Source organism: Rhea americana, unplaced genomic scaffold (assembly GCF_003343005.1).
Source record: "Rhea americana isolate MKP2758 unplaced genomic scaffold, rheAme1 scaffold_233, whole genome shotgun sequence".
Classification (NCBI taxonomy): Eukaryota; Metazoa; Chordata; class Aves; order Rheiformes; family Rheidae; genus Rhea; species Rhea americana.
Window position 1 is genome coordinate 692,992 of NW_028186350.1, and position 12,236 is coordinate 705,227.

At 41.6% G+C, this 12,236-nt stretch overlaps 1 protein-coding gene across 5 annotated transcripts in view; it reads left to right on the forward strand.

Annotated features, from left to right (window-relative positions):
* The window catches only part of SGMS1 (sphingomyelin synthase 1), a 94,057-nt gene that overhangs the window by 27,046 nt on the left and 54,775 nt on the right, over window positions 1-12,236 (forward strand). For 2 of the 5 annotated variants that reach the window (XM_085306153.1, XM_085306152.1), the window contains exons 2-3: window positions 1,448-1,568; window positions 1,772-1,811. The gene's annotated coding sequence lies outside the window, so the exon portion shown is untranslated. Of the gene's footprint in view, window positions 1-1,209; window positions 1,301-1,447; window positions 1,569-1,771; window positions 1,812-12,236 lie in introns of those variants that run through there. The other 3 variants (XM_085306149.1, XM_085306150.1, XM_085306151.1) reach the window with 2 other exon arrangements.

The window sequence follows — 12,236 nt, forward strand, 5'->3', positions numbered from 1 at the left end:
CCTTTATTTCGTTTTGTCTCCCTTGGAAGCTGGAGGGTTGGTTAAGGAATGTGTTCTCTCCCCAAGTCATTAGGCGTTTCATCCACTGTTGCTGATGCTGATGTTTGATGGCTGTACAAAAGTTTGATGATAGCAAAGTGATTTAAAGAAAGAAGCCTTTTATCAATGTGCTGCCTCTTGAGGATTTTGATCGAGTACATTTTGATTTTTCGTTTTGTTTTTGCTTCAGTGCAAGTACTTCCGCTATTGTAAATGATCTTGACCATCTTGAAGACCAGCAGAGAAGACTTTCTGCCTCCCATCTTCACTCTTCTGTGTCCCTTTGCCATCAAAACCTGTTGTCTCATTTGATGCTCATTTTAGAGCCTGGATGATCTTATCAGCTCCCTTCAAAGAGTATTTGAATATTTCTTTAGTGTGTGTGTTCCATCTTGCACTTAACACTGCTGGATATGTATCCCAAGAGTTGTCCTTCCGGCTTGTTCTTCTGGGTACAGAAAACGTGCTCTGGGAACTGTTGGAATTGCTGGAATTGGGTGTTGTGTTCTTGTGAATTGCACCACTGTGTACTGCAATGTTTAGCATTCAAACCCAATATTCAAAGCCAAGTGTGTGAAAAGCCATCAGTATTGATGGCTTTGGAGAATTTCCTCCCATGCGAGCAGCTATAGCTCTTCCTGTTCAAAGCAGTTTTAGTACTCTTTCAAGGCTCTAGATCAAAAGTGACACCAGGAGCTTCCACCCTTAAGTGGATTGATTTGTACTAGTTGTGTTCATGTCTTGGAAAGATGCAAGCATGGCTGTAAGAAGATCCTGTATGTTGTTTGTGTCCCAATATAGGGGATGTGCAGACATGGATAAAGCTGCCTGCAAGTTGGATCTGTGCTGTGCTTGAGGAGGGACACTGAGATTCACCTGATACTGGGAGTAAATAGCTTCTGGTCTATGGCCCAAGCAAGTGCTCCTGGACTAAATACCTGGTCACTGGCCTGTTCCTGACAGCTCTGTTTCCCGCCTTGAGCTGAACTGTTCTGGTGGTGGCAGTCTCATCCAAACTACTCTCTTGTGGCACGGGCTGGGAGCTAGCTGCAGATAAAGCATGTGTGTGTACAAGATAAACGTCCGCAGGAAGGCTGGGTATGCAGGGAACGTCAGATCTGCTCTCCACAGAGCACAGATGAAATGCTGAAGAGCCCCCMACACCCTTCAGATCTGATGAAAGCTGCTAACAGACCTTGTCTGGAGACGRGGGTCTTTATTTTCTCTTTCAGATTCATTTGGGATGTACTGTATTTGAAAGGTAGTTCTCCGTGTTTGTCCAGTGCTCTCCCAGCTATTAATATATACCTTGACTTTGTCTTTCTGTTGTAAGAACCCTAATATTTAATAGGGGGGCTAAAAGGTTGCCGTGCTTCTCAATACGTGACTATTTTTTTTTCCCCTCCAGTGACTACTTCATGACTGCTTGAAAAGCAGCCAGCAGCAGGTCTTCTGAGCTTTGACTGTCATAGTCGTGGTGAGATTCCAACCTGATGAATCGAGTGCTCTGGGTAGGAAAGCAATTTCAGGTAAGTAAATAAATTTTGCGTTTTGAAAGATTCACAGACTATGAAAGCAAAGTGCCCTGTTTTTCAGTACTTTTAAATTGGCTGTACGCTGATATTAAATGTGACCCAAATTTGGATAAATTCTTATTTTGAACATGCACCTGCTGATATTGATTTATTTTTTTCCACTTTGCATGCATGATTTCCTGAACACATGCCAACAGCAGCGTTCAACACTGACAGCAGTCAATGGTCCTCATTTGGGTATGTGTAGCAAACATCTGACTTAATGTCCTACAGCTGCATGGCACTGTTTGCTTTGGCATCTGTACTGGCTGGTTTCTTTAAGTGAGGCTTTCATTAACAAACATGGCTTACTAGAGAATGTGATGATTCCCTCTATTTTCTGTTAGCTTAGACATTACTTATGCCAGCGTGGCACTCTCTTCACACAAGAAAAAAAACTGTGCAGATAATGAAGCTCCAATAGTATCTTGTATAATCTTAGGAAGAGTCAGCTGAAACCTTGCTTAGAGCAGTTGCCTTTTCCTTCTTCTAGTTAAGGATAACTAAGAGCAGGACTTCAGAAAATGTGTATTAGGTTAATTGCTCCAAAAAGACTACTTACAAGGAAATCTTTGCCCTTCTTGCTGTTGAAATCAGAATGATATATTGAGTAGACAACCAGATTGGCAGTTGGAATACCTCGTTTTTCTTCCCASTTTTGACTTTGACATAGATGAATGACCTGCAAAGAGAAAATAAATTGGGTGCATGCCCTTTCTTGCTGCRTGTGACTATGTTTTTTCTTTCAATAATCCTTTGAAGCTGTACAAGGAGTTGCTGAAAGGCATCTCTTAAGCTTCTTTAATGGTTTTTTGGGGTTTGATCTATGCTGGAAAGCTCCATAACTGATTTAAGAGWTAGAGAAGGAGATGTAAGAACTGGGAAATGAAAACAATACTATTGCGCAAAGAGATTTTGAGAAAAAATGTATTTTAAAAACAGTTAATTGTTTTTTAACATGTAACCTGAGGCATTAGCGTATCGTATGAAATGAGTCTTTGGTGCTCTCTGCTTTTAGTTGGAAAAGCTGCTTCCTTTTTCTCTTGACATTCTTGAAAATTGTTGAGACTGAACTGGATGCTTTGGAGTGATCTCAGTGAGGGACAAAGCAGAAAAGCAGCTTTTCAGTGGTAATTCTTTGTAGAGGTGCCCTGACCAAACTTTGTTTTCAGAAACGTCTGTATTAGTCTCTCTCCTTCTGTTTGCCTTTGTCTTCCTTGTAAAGCAGATACCATATYACTTCATGCTTCTGAATATCAATTTTTACACAATTCAGATGTTTAATAGTGTGTCCACAGCCACTGTAAGAAATCTGGTCAGTACTCAGAAGTAGGGAGAAACATACTGTGACTAAATATGTGATCAGCATTGCTGAAATGCAGAGAATTGATGGTTTTCTTTGTATCTCATCTAAAGTGGATCTTTATGGGCAGTGGTTAATTTTGCAGTAACTACTTTGTGAAAGCTAGAAGCTGTATGATAGTTATTATGGACAAAACCATAATACCCCTAGTCATGTTTCCATCAAAGATTCTCAGAAAAATTCCTGTCATTTTTTCTTCCCAGCAATATAAATGAGTGGAAGACACACTTTTACCAGGCAACAGAAACTGCTATCACTGTATTGATTCATCTTTCATTTCCTCTGGGCCGTATACACAGATGCTATGAATAATGTAGAAATCTTTACTTAGAGTTAAATGCAGATTTAATAGGTTGAACAGGTGTAGTGTAAGAGGCAAGGCTTTCTTTGTTTTGTGTTAAATAAAAAAAAAATTCAAACAAAATACTGCTGTGTATGTAGCATGTCTTGAAGTTTATGCTAAGAAATGACGTGCAGACACCTAGAAATCTGGAACCTAATACTTTTTGTGTAGTTTTTCCAATATATGGCAGTGTATATTCCAGACTGGTGGGGTCACAAAACAAGTGGGTGACTTGTTTAAATCTTGGAATCTAATAGAGCGGAATAGCAACTGAATCAGTTGTGTTTCTTAACCCTTTTGCATCAATGTTAGCTTTTTAGGGGGAGAGGGAAGGCATCCCTTCCCTCATTTGTTAACTTTGCAGAACTTGAACCTTAAAATAATCTAGATAGCCTTTCATTATATAAATATGCACATCCTTCAGCTCAGCACTGTACTTGCTCGATATAGCTGCTTGCTGAATTTTCTTTTAATTTTAAACTGCAGAGTCTTTGCAAGAGAAACCCTCTGTTACTTTTATGTACTACTTAATGGTTCTGACCGTGGCAGCTCTCTTGACTGAGTGCAAAGCAAATGCACTGATTGCTGTATAATGAGAATATAACAGTAACTATTTAAAGCAGATATTGCAGTGGTTTATGACTGGAACTAAATTTCTACATCTCTTGATAATTTGTGTTTAAATGTGTTAGTGCTACCTATTACTGCTAGCTATACTTATACCTATGAAACATAACTCCATGGGAACAAAGCCTCAAAGTATAATCTATCTTTCTGAAAATATTTTTTCCATAAATTGCTTGTTTAGAAAATAAAAATATGTAGGAATACAGCAAGGGCTTAAAAYAGTTCAATTTTAATACAGACTACTGGATAGTTTTACAGGCACTGAGATTTTCAGTTATGAAATTTCCCACTTATATGGGCAAAAATTGAGTAGAAGAGACATTTAGGGGAGAAAAAACCCTGTGAAATGTCAAACTCATGAGAAAGAGTGTGCATTAAAAGTGCTGCCTCTGGTTTCTGGGTGTTGCACACATAAAAGTACCTTTGGGGAAAATTGTTAGTCATATGTGTAACTGACTGCAAATGTGGTGGTGTTTTTGTGTCCTCTGTAGGATATTAGTTCATTGTGAAGTTGACTTTTAAGTAATCAGGCTGCTGCCAGAAATGACTGATTATGAAGTTGCCTCTGAGTTAAGGCGTGATGTGGCAGGTTAAAGGAAATTCTGCGCGAGCATTGCATTTATTCATCCTCTGCACACCATAGGCAACACGTTTTACAGCATCACCCACCAGACCTGCTGCTGCTTTTTGGTTTTTTATTTTTATCCCTACTCTGCGAGAGTTTTGAGATCGTTTCCACTTTCCTTTGTGTGAAACTTAATATAATGGGCAGCTCCTTTCTTTAATAGCTAAAAGTCGATCTGGGGCCTGCACTGAATACTGAGTGGTTTTGCTTAGACTGTATATAGTTATGATTACACATTAGGCTTTTTGTAATTAAATTGACTTATCCACTAACTACCCCCCCCCAACTTTTTTCCAGACATACATCAAAAACATCCTATAGTAGTGGGAGCGGCAAGTGGATGTTGCAGGATMTACATAGCTGCTTTAGGCACAAACATGCAGTCCGCAGATTTTTTTAAAGCTGAGGTGAAGCTGTTGAGCAAATYCATGCAATCCTCAGTACCCAGGAATATGTGAATCCAGTCCACGGACTGATCTGCTGCTGCTGCCGCCTCCTCCGATGTCAATTCAGCAGTCTTGTACCGAGGAGTCCAAGGAGAGAAGCAGTTGCTTAGTATCTTGGGCACTAATCCAAAATTGAAGATTTAGCTGAATTTTGGAGCAGCTATTATATATTTCTTACATTCAGTTTGTTCTSTGTTGATCACATTTGACTATCATAAAGTTCCCTAGCTGTTGCTGCTTATTAAATAGCTTGGCTGATGAGTACCGTAAGATGAAGCATCCATAAGCAAGTGGCCATCAATAGTTTCACTGTCATCTCCCAGCTCRTTTTCCCTCAAGTATAGAACTGCCTCCTGGCGCTTTGGTACGSGGGAGCAGGAAATGACTGCCGTTCCTGAAAACAGGCTGTACCTCCTGGTGATTAATCTTTAATCCAAAGAATAAAGCTTTTCTGTATTTGTTTGTCCACTGAATTAGCAAATGACTGCTGCCGTGTCCTGGGGCTCTCCCTGAATTATTCGGAGGTTGATTCATAGCTTACAGGCCCAAGTAATAGGATTTCCCATAAGGGCGTGCTCACAAGCTCTTGTTGCCTGTGTTTAAAGAGAAAACGGGCCTTTCCTCTTGCTTTGTGTCTGAAGCACAACACAAGGGTTTTTTTTTTAGTTTTTTCACACTACTCTTTTGACTTCCTTTGAAGGCAGGACAGCTGAGGTTAAACTTGGGGCTGCTGTAGCCACGCTGTTACAGCTTCAGTTCTTCTGTTACTAACAGCCCAGTGGAAACGCTATTTTGCACTGAAGTCACATTGGAAGTCGTTCCAAATATGTTGTTTGTTGTGCTGCAATTGTGTTTCGCTCTCTAGCAGTGTGTCAGAAAGTTAAAGATTGCAAGCAGGGCCCTCTTTTGCATTTGAGGGGGTTTTTCTGCGTTTCTGTCCTCTTTAAAGAAGCCATTTAGAAAACCACTTGGGTGGTGTCAAAGCATTTAAGGAATCTACACGTTCTCTTGGTCTATAACCCAGGAGACAGACTCTGCGTCTCCAGTGGTGATGCATCTGTCTTGTGCTTCTTGGCAAGGTATATTATGAATTGGCCGTTTTCTCCCAACTTCAGCCATTAAATGTATCTAAAGACTGCGCTCCCTTGTTGAATTAGACAGTATTAAATAGCTCTCTCTACTAGTAGATAAGTGTTGACTAGTTTGTTCATTATTACAATGATAGACATAGTTGTTTTTAATTACTCCATAGTTTTGCAATTTAATTATTCCACAGTTGATACAGTTCCTGGAATTCTTGCACAAGATGCTTCCTTTCCATTCATTTGTTAAATGTGTTTTTCTGTTCGCATAGTTGTGTGTTTTCCAAGAAGCATTAAAACAAAAGTTTTTGTTTTTCTTTTTTTTTTCCCTTTTTTTTGGGTCCTGTATTCCCTCTCTCATGCTTTTTTAAATTAAGGCAAACTTAAATATCTTCTTGTCTAGAGCACACTCCTCCTTTTAGGTTCCTCCCGGCCCTTCTCTGGATTGTGGGACTCTTCATTTTGACTGTCCCAGGCATTGATGCATTGCTGAATTCCCCAAGATTTACTAATAGTTTCTTGGAAAGCTCAAGTAAATACAGGCTTGGGAGCTCCCTGGTTTATACTGTGCATCTGGAARGGAGAGCAGTGGAAGAGGTAAAGAACATGCTTTGCACAAATGCTGCTTTTATAATTTGGGGATGTTAACTATGCTTTCAGGATCACTTGAGATGTTTTGTGAAAGTTATCGCTGATACAAATTAGGCTGGTGCCTTCCTCAGCCTGATACAGCTGCTGGATGGCTGTCCCTTGCCAAAGATTTTTACGATCTAAATCTGTCAGTGTAATGGCACTGGGTAGCCCTTCTATACTACTGGTGTGTCCGCTCTTACTGCTCCAAAAATAATAACCCTGCTTGAAAAGCATTTAAACGAAGCCAGCAGCAGGTGTGGAAATGAGCACCATTTAAAAAAAGGCAGAGGTAGACTAACAGGTCTGGGCATAGCAGCRAACGTGGAAAATGTACGTGTCTCCTAAAAGCCGTTGCTACGCTGGGCTTGGTGTTCCTCTTGTTGGTGGCTTTTTCTGTGTTTTCATTTTTTGTGAAGCTTCTCAAGGAATGCAGCTGACAACCAGGAATGTGAARGCACTGGCTCCTGTTTTGTGTTGCACTTCAGTTGTTACTGATTCTGTTTAAAGCCCCCAAACCTACCACTGAACAGATGATCGAATTCTTAGGGAGTGTCGCAATCATAATCGCTACCCTACGTCGCAGAAATTATTTGAAAACTGGGGTGCAGTCGTCAAACTGCCGGTTGTCTTTCAGCGTCCTTGTTGTGCTTTTTTCATCGTTAAGTGCTTATTGCAAAGTGCAGATAAACTTACCTGTCAGCAGTTAGGAGAACATCTCTTCCTGTCTCCAGCTGCTTCTTAATCACAGCAGTACATGACAGTWTAAAAGCCATTTTACAAAGGAGGTAAGGGAAGTACCTAGTTTTAGCTGCAGAATTTCTCCAAGGGGGTTTTCTCACACTCCAGCAATATTCAGCATGAGGTTGCCCGTCTAATTTGCGAGCGTGCCAGCTTGCTCAAAGTGTGATCTCTCTGTTAACGTTCACTAAAAGACTAGTGCCATGAGCCAGTCTATTGAAGCAAAAGGACGGCTGTCTTTAAATCAGCGCTGCATCTGAAGCRTCACGTGCCAGTTAGAGCTCAGGCTTGTGGTGACATCGTGGAGCTGAGTTGGGTTCTTAAAATGGGCTGACTTGCTCTGCCTTTAGATTGGCCCCCCAAGTAAATTGCATGCGGTAACCTCTGGATATTTAATCACAAATGGCAACTTCTGTATGAAGTAACACAGCTTTATGCCCATACCCTCCTCTCCCCCGCAAGATGTTCACAAAACATTGGGTCAGGAGATGGATTGTATAATGGAAGAGAGAGCTTCCTCACCAAATTTTAATAATTTTAGTGCACGGTTAAAATTATGAAATACAGAAGTGTAGCACAAGAATGAGGAGCTAAAACTTTTGGGATTGTAACCTGGCTAAATTCTGTAGGACTTGGTTCTACAGGATACGTATCAGTATCGAACAGTACTTCAGTTCCTATTTTACAGAGCTGAAGCAGTCGGTATGAAAGTGATTTAATTTCTGTGTGCGTTTTGTGTGCTCGACTTCACAACTTGAGTGCACCGCTGAATTGCTGAACCTCAAACTGAATTTGTCCAGCCAAAAGGCACGGGAGAAGAGCAAGATGAGCTCGTTGATATTTGTATTTCTTCACTGCAGTGCGGTTTCTGGCCCGACAGCATTCCTTTTGCTTGCCGAGTTTTCTGCGTGTTTGTCTGATTGCTTATCAGAGGCCTACTGACACAGTCATGCCGTGCTCACCCTGCTTGCCCTTGGGCCCTTATCACTGTAGGTGATGGGGCTGGGCCGGGGGTACCTTTGGTTTGGTTCAGGTAGCCATTCATTACAAGATTCAAGGAGTGGCCGGAAACTATTCTTCTTTCCTTTCCTTCTCTTTTTTTGTGGGTCATTTGCTGTCCTTCCCTCTATGGAGCAAAGGARAGAGAGACAGAAGAGGTCAGTTTTCTGCAAATTTTCCTTCTGCTGTAGGAAAAAATAAACATGGCAGAACTGGTAGATTCTCATAATCATCTCCTTTAGTCTCTGTAATAGCAGCAGGGAGGCCTAGAGGTTGAGATGAAAATGTGAGCTCAGTTGAGCTTGGAATAGAAAGAGTGTGCAGAATAAAGGAGATTTTCAAGGGAGAGTGGTGAGTGAGTAACATAATGCAGCAACACCCTGCTATCCATGGCTTTTCTATCTCTTTTAGAGAACCRTTGCTCATCATTTAATACCCACTTTGCAAACTGCCTCATTACTCTGTTTTCCTCTCCTTCACCCTTGCTTGACTTCTTTGATCTTCATGAGAAGCAAGCATCGGGGAAGATGCTGATGACGGTGAACATGTTACCATTCAGAAAGAGGCAGCAAAGGAGCTTGGACAAAGTGATCCCTTGTTTTAAAGAGACGTACGAAGTAAAATCTCAAGCCAATACGCATTTGTCTCTCRATTTTTACTTTATAAAGCAGTCAGCATGGCCAGCCATTGAAAAGCCAGTATTTCCTAAGTCCTTCCATGCATCCCCGCTCTATTATGTTCATTCTTGTSGGAGAAATTGTTTTGCTGTCCATCAGATCTTTAGCTGTTGATCATCTTGGGACTGCGTCCTGGATGGATAGCAGAGTATGTCCCCTTATGCTTTGAAACCTGGACAAGGCAATGGTCTGGAAAGCAGTGGACTGAAAAAGAAGAGAAGAGAATATTCAACAACCCAAGTGAGGGGAAGGAGGTAACTGCTTGGTGTGGCTTGCTGGAGGAATTGCCTTGGGCCAGGCAACCCTGTTTCAGAGACCTTATTCACATAATGAGAATTTTAAAAGCAAAGACTCTTTGGAAACCTGAAATTCCAGAACACAAGATGAAGTAAGTTCCTGAACATGTTGATTAAAGCTCTCATTCTTTCCCAAACTGAGGCATTGTATCCTTACCTGTGAGTGATAGCTATGGTATCACGCAGCTGAAATTAATCAGTTCTTCCTATACATTCCAGACATTGTCCAAGACTCTGCAGTAGGGATATCAAGCAGGGTGTCTCAAGGAAGAGTTTTATTTTTTACYCCACAGCTCTTGCACGGTTGATGGAAAGACTTAGAAAATTCTATCTATACATGAGCATGTATAAACACTCCAGCAAATTTTCTTCAGCATTCTGCTAATTCATGTTGGTGCAAAAAAGCTTTGTCACTGCAAAATGTATGTTAAATCTAGAGTTCTTTCTCTGCACATTTGTAACCCTGTTGTTTGACAATAAAATGCCAACTCTTTTTTTAATATTTCTGTACCAACAGTACAGAAATTTGAGCTGGGAAAATGCTTCTATTCCATCAGGATTTGTTTCTTTATGTTAATTCTAGGGTTAGTGAAAACAGACATCTTAAATACAAACCTGTATTGTCCTCCTGTGTCAGGAGAAGTTTGCAGTTTGAGGTGTTGAAAACTGGCAAAAATATGCTTGCTGGCAGGAATTTCAGAATATGGCTCTGTCCCTTAGTGTATTGTGATTACAAATAACACAAGGAGTATTGGGTGCACCATTTCCATGTGAAAAGRGGAAGCAGGCCTGCGTGGAACATGGGTGAGGTTAAGAAATTGGTATGTGGTGTGGGGTTAATGAAGCTGTAAAGCAGCAAGTGGTTGCTCRTCCCCATGATGCAGAGGTTTTTGTGTGTGCCTCCGCAGAGGTCAGTTTGCTGTTTCTGTGTCTGGAAATAATATCTACAGATGACCGAGATCTATTTTTAGAGAACCAGAAACACAAGCATCTTGAGATATGTGTTCTGCTTGTTTTACGTGGAGCCCGCAGGCTCCAAATCCCCATGTGCCAAGTTTGAATGCGAGATTCATGCCTCTTCCCCTCTTGCACTGTTCCTCTCRGCTTCAGAGCTCAGGCACCTGCAGGCGACTGGTGGCTTTGCTCCTTCTCCTGCAGGACTTGATGGGATCAGTCACCAGCAAACCTGCAGCTTGCTGCGCTGCTTGTCATCGCAAGCGAGAGCAGCGGTTCAACACAGCAATTAATGGTACATACTCRTGGAGGGGCATCTTCTCCAACAGCAGCAGGTATGATGGGTAACAAAATCCCTGGGTGCAAGAGGAGCATCAGGACGGTGAGAGGAGGGGATGCTGATTTGTGTCCCCAAGCAGTAAAGTCAAAGTAGTAAAATGAATGCATGTTAGGAGTTGTTAATGAAGGGGTAAAGAAAAAACAATAAGGTGCCATAAAAAAAACTTACAATTCCTCCGTCTTGAATGCCTGCTGGTCTTCCATCTCTCTCTCAAAAAAAAAAAAAAAAGTCTCCATGGAGGAGGAGGAGGATCAAAGGCACGGAGTGGCTTTTGTGTAAGAAACTGCTAAATAAACTGACTCTTTTGCTCAGAGAAGAAACAGTTCCGAGCAGAGGAATCCTATGGAAAGAGTGAGCAGATGATGACTGTTCCCAGACCCTCYCCATTCAAAAAAGAGTATCAGATAAAATTAGGCAGTGGCAAGCTTAAATCAAGGGAAGATGTTTCTTCGGGTGGTGTATAGAAATGCTGCAGGGCGTTGCAATCTCAAAGTTCACAGAGGTTGGAAGAAAATAGGCTAAAATGGAGCTGTGGCTGTTRAAGACAGCACCTCCTGGCGCAGGAAAAGACGACGAAACCAGGATTTTATAAGAACTCCTTCTATATTAAACTTGCAGCAGGAGTGGGAAATCTTAACATTATTTTGTTAAGTGGGTAACAAGTAATCCTAGCTTACTTTGCTGTTTTAAAATGCTGTGYTGAAAGCATTTGTGATAGATGGGGGTTACAAGCTAAGGCAGCAGATCAGATACAGCRCGGCTTCTGCATTGAATTTTTTGGCAGGTAGAATAATGGAAAACATTTGCCCGGCATCGTTTGTGGCAAGTGGTTCGGGTGACAAAACGTTGGTGTTTATCCACCASAACTGCCGCTATAACCTGCCCTTAATTTGCTGTATTACTCGACTGAAGTTTTTCGACCTGTCGCTMTTGGCAAATACCGCTAAGAGCCAGGTACATCGAGGTAGCAGCTGGTGCCCGGGGTAAGAACCAGCTTAGCATGGTGCATTGGAGACCAACCTTGGGTGGAATTGACACTCTTGAAGTCAACGGGGCAGTTTAGCGGGTGATSCTTTCTTAAGCAGCACACTGCTTTTTACTGCAGAGAGTTGATTTGCTTGCCCGTGATATGAAACGATCTTTCGGAGGCTTTTTGCTYTCTGCCGTGTGCGGGTTTTAGGAGGCTTTAGAAGGTGGAGGAGGATGGAGGTGGAAGACCGTGCCTCAAACTGGAGATGTTTTGGTAAGGCTAGAGAGAAATCGATGGTTGTAAAAAGTTGGGCAGGCGGGGAGCCATCAGCTTGGAGCAGATGCTTAAAAAAAAAGAGAAAAGATATTGCAGTGAACTGAAATATAGATGAGCGGGTGGTCGGAGCGGATGCCACATAGCATGCACAAATGGCAACTTGAACGGCAGTATCTTGAAAGTGGAGGAAAAAAAAACAAACCAAAAAACACTACCAGTTTGCCTCCAAAGCACTAAGTAGAGTATTAAAAAAA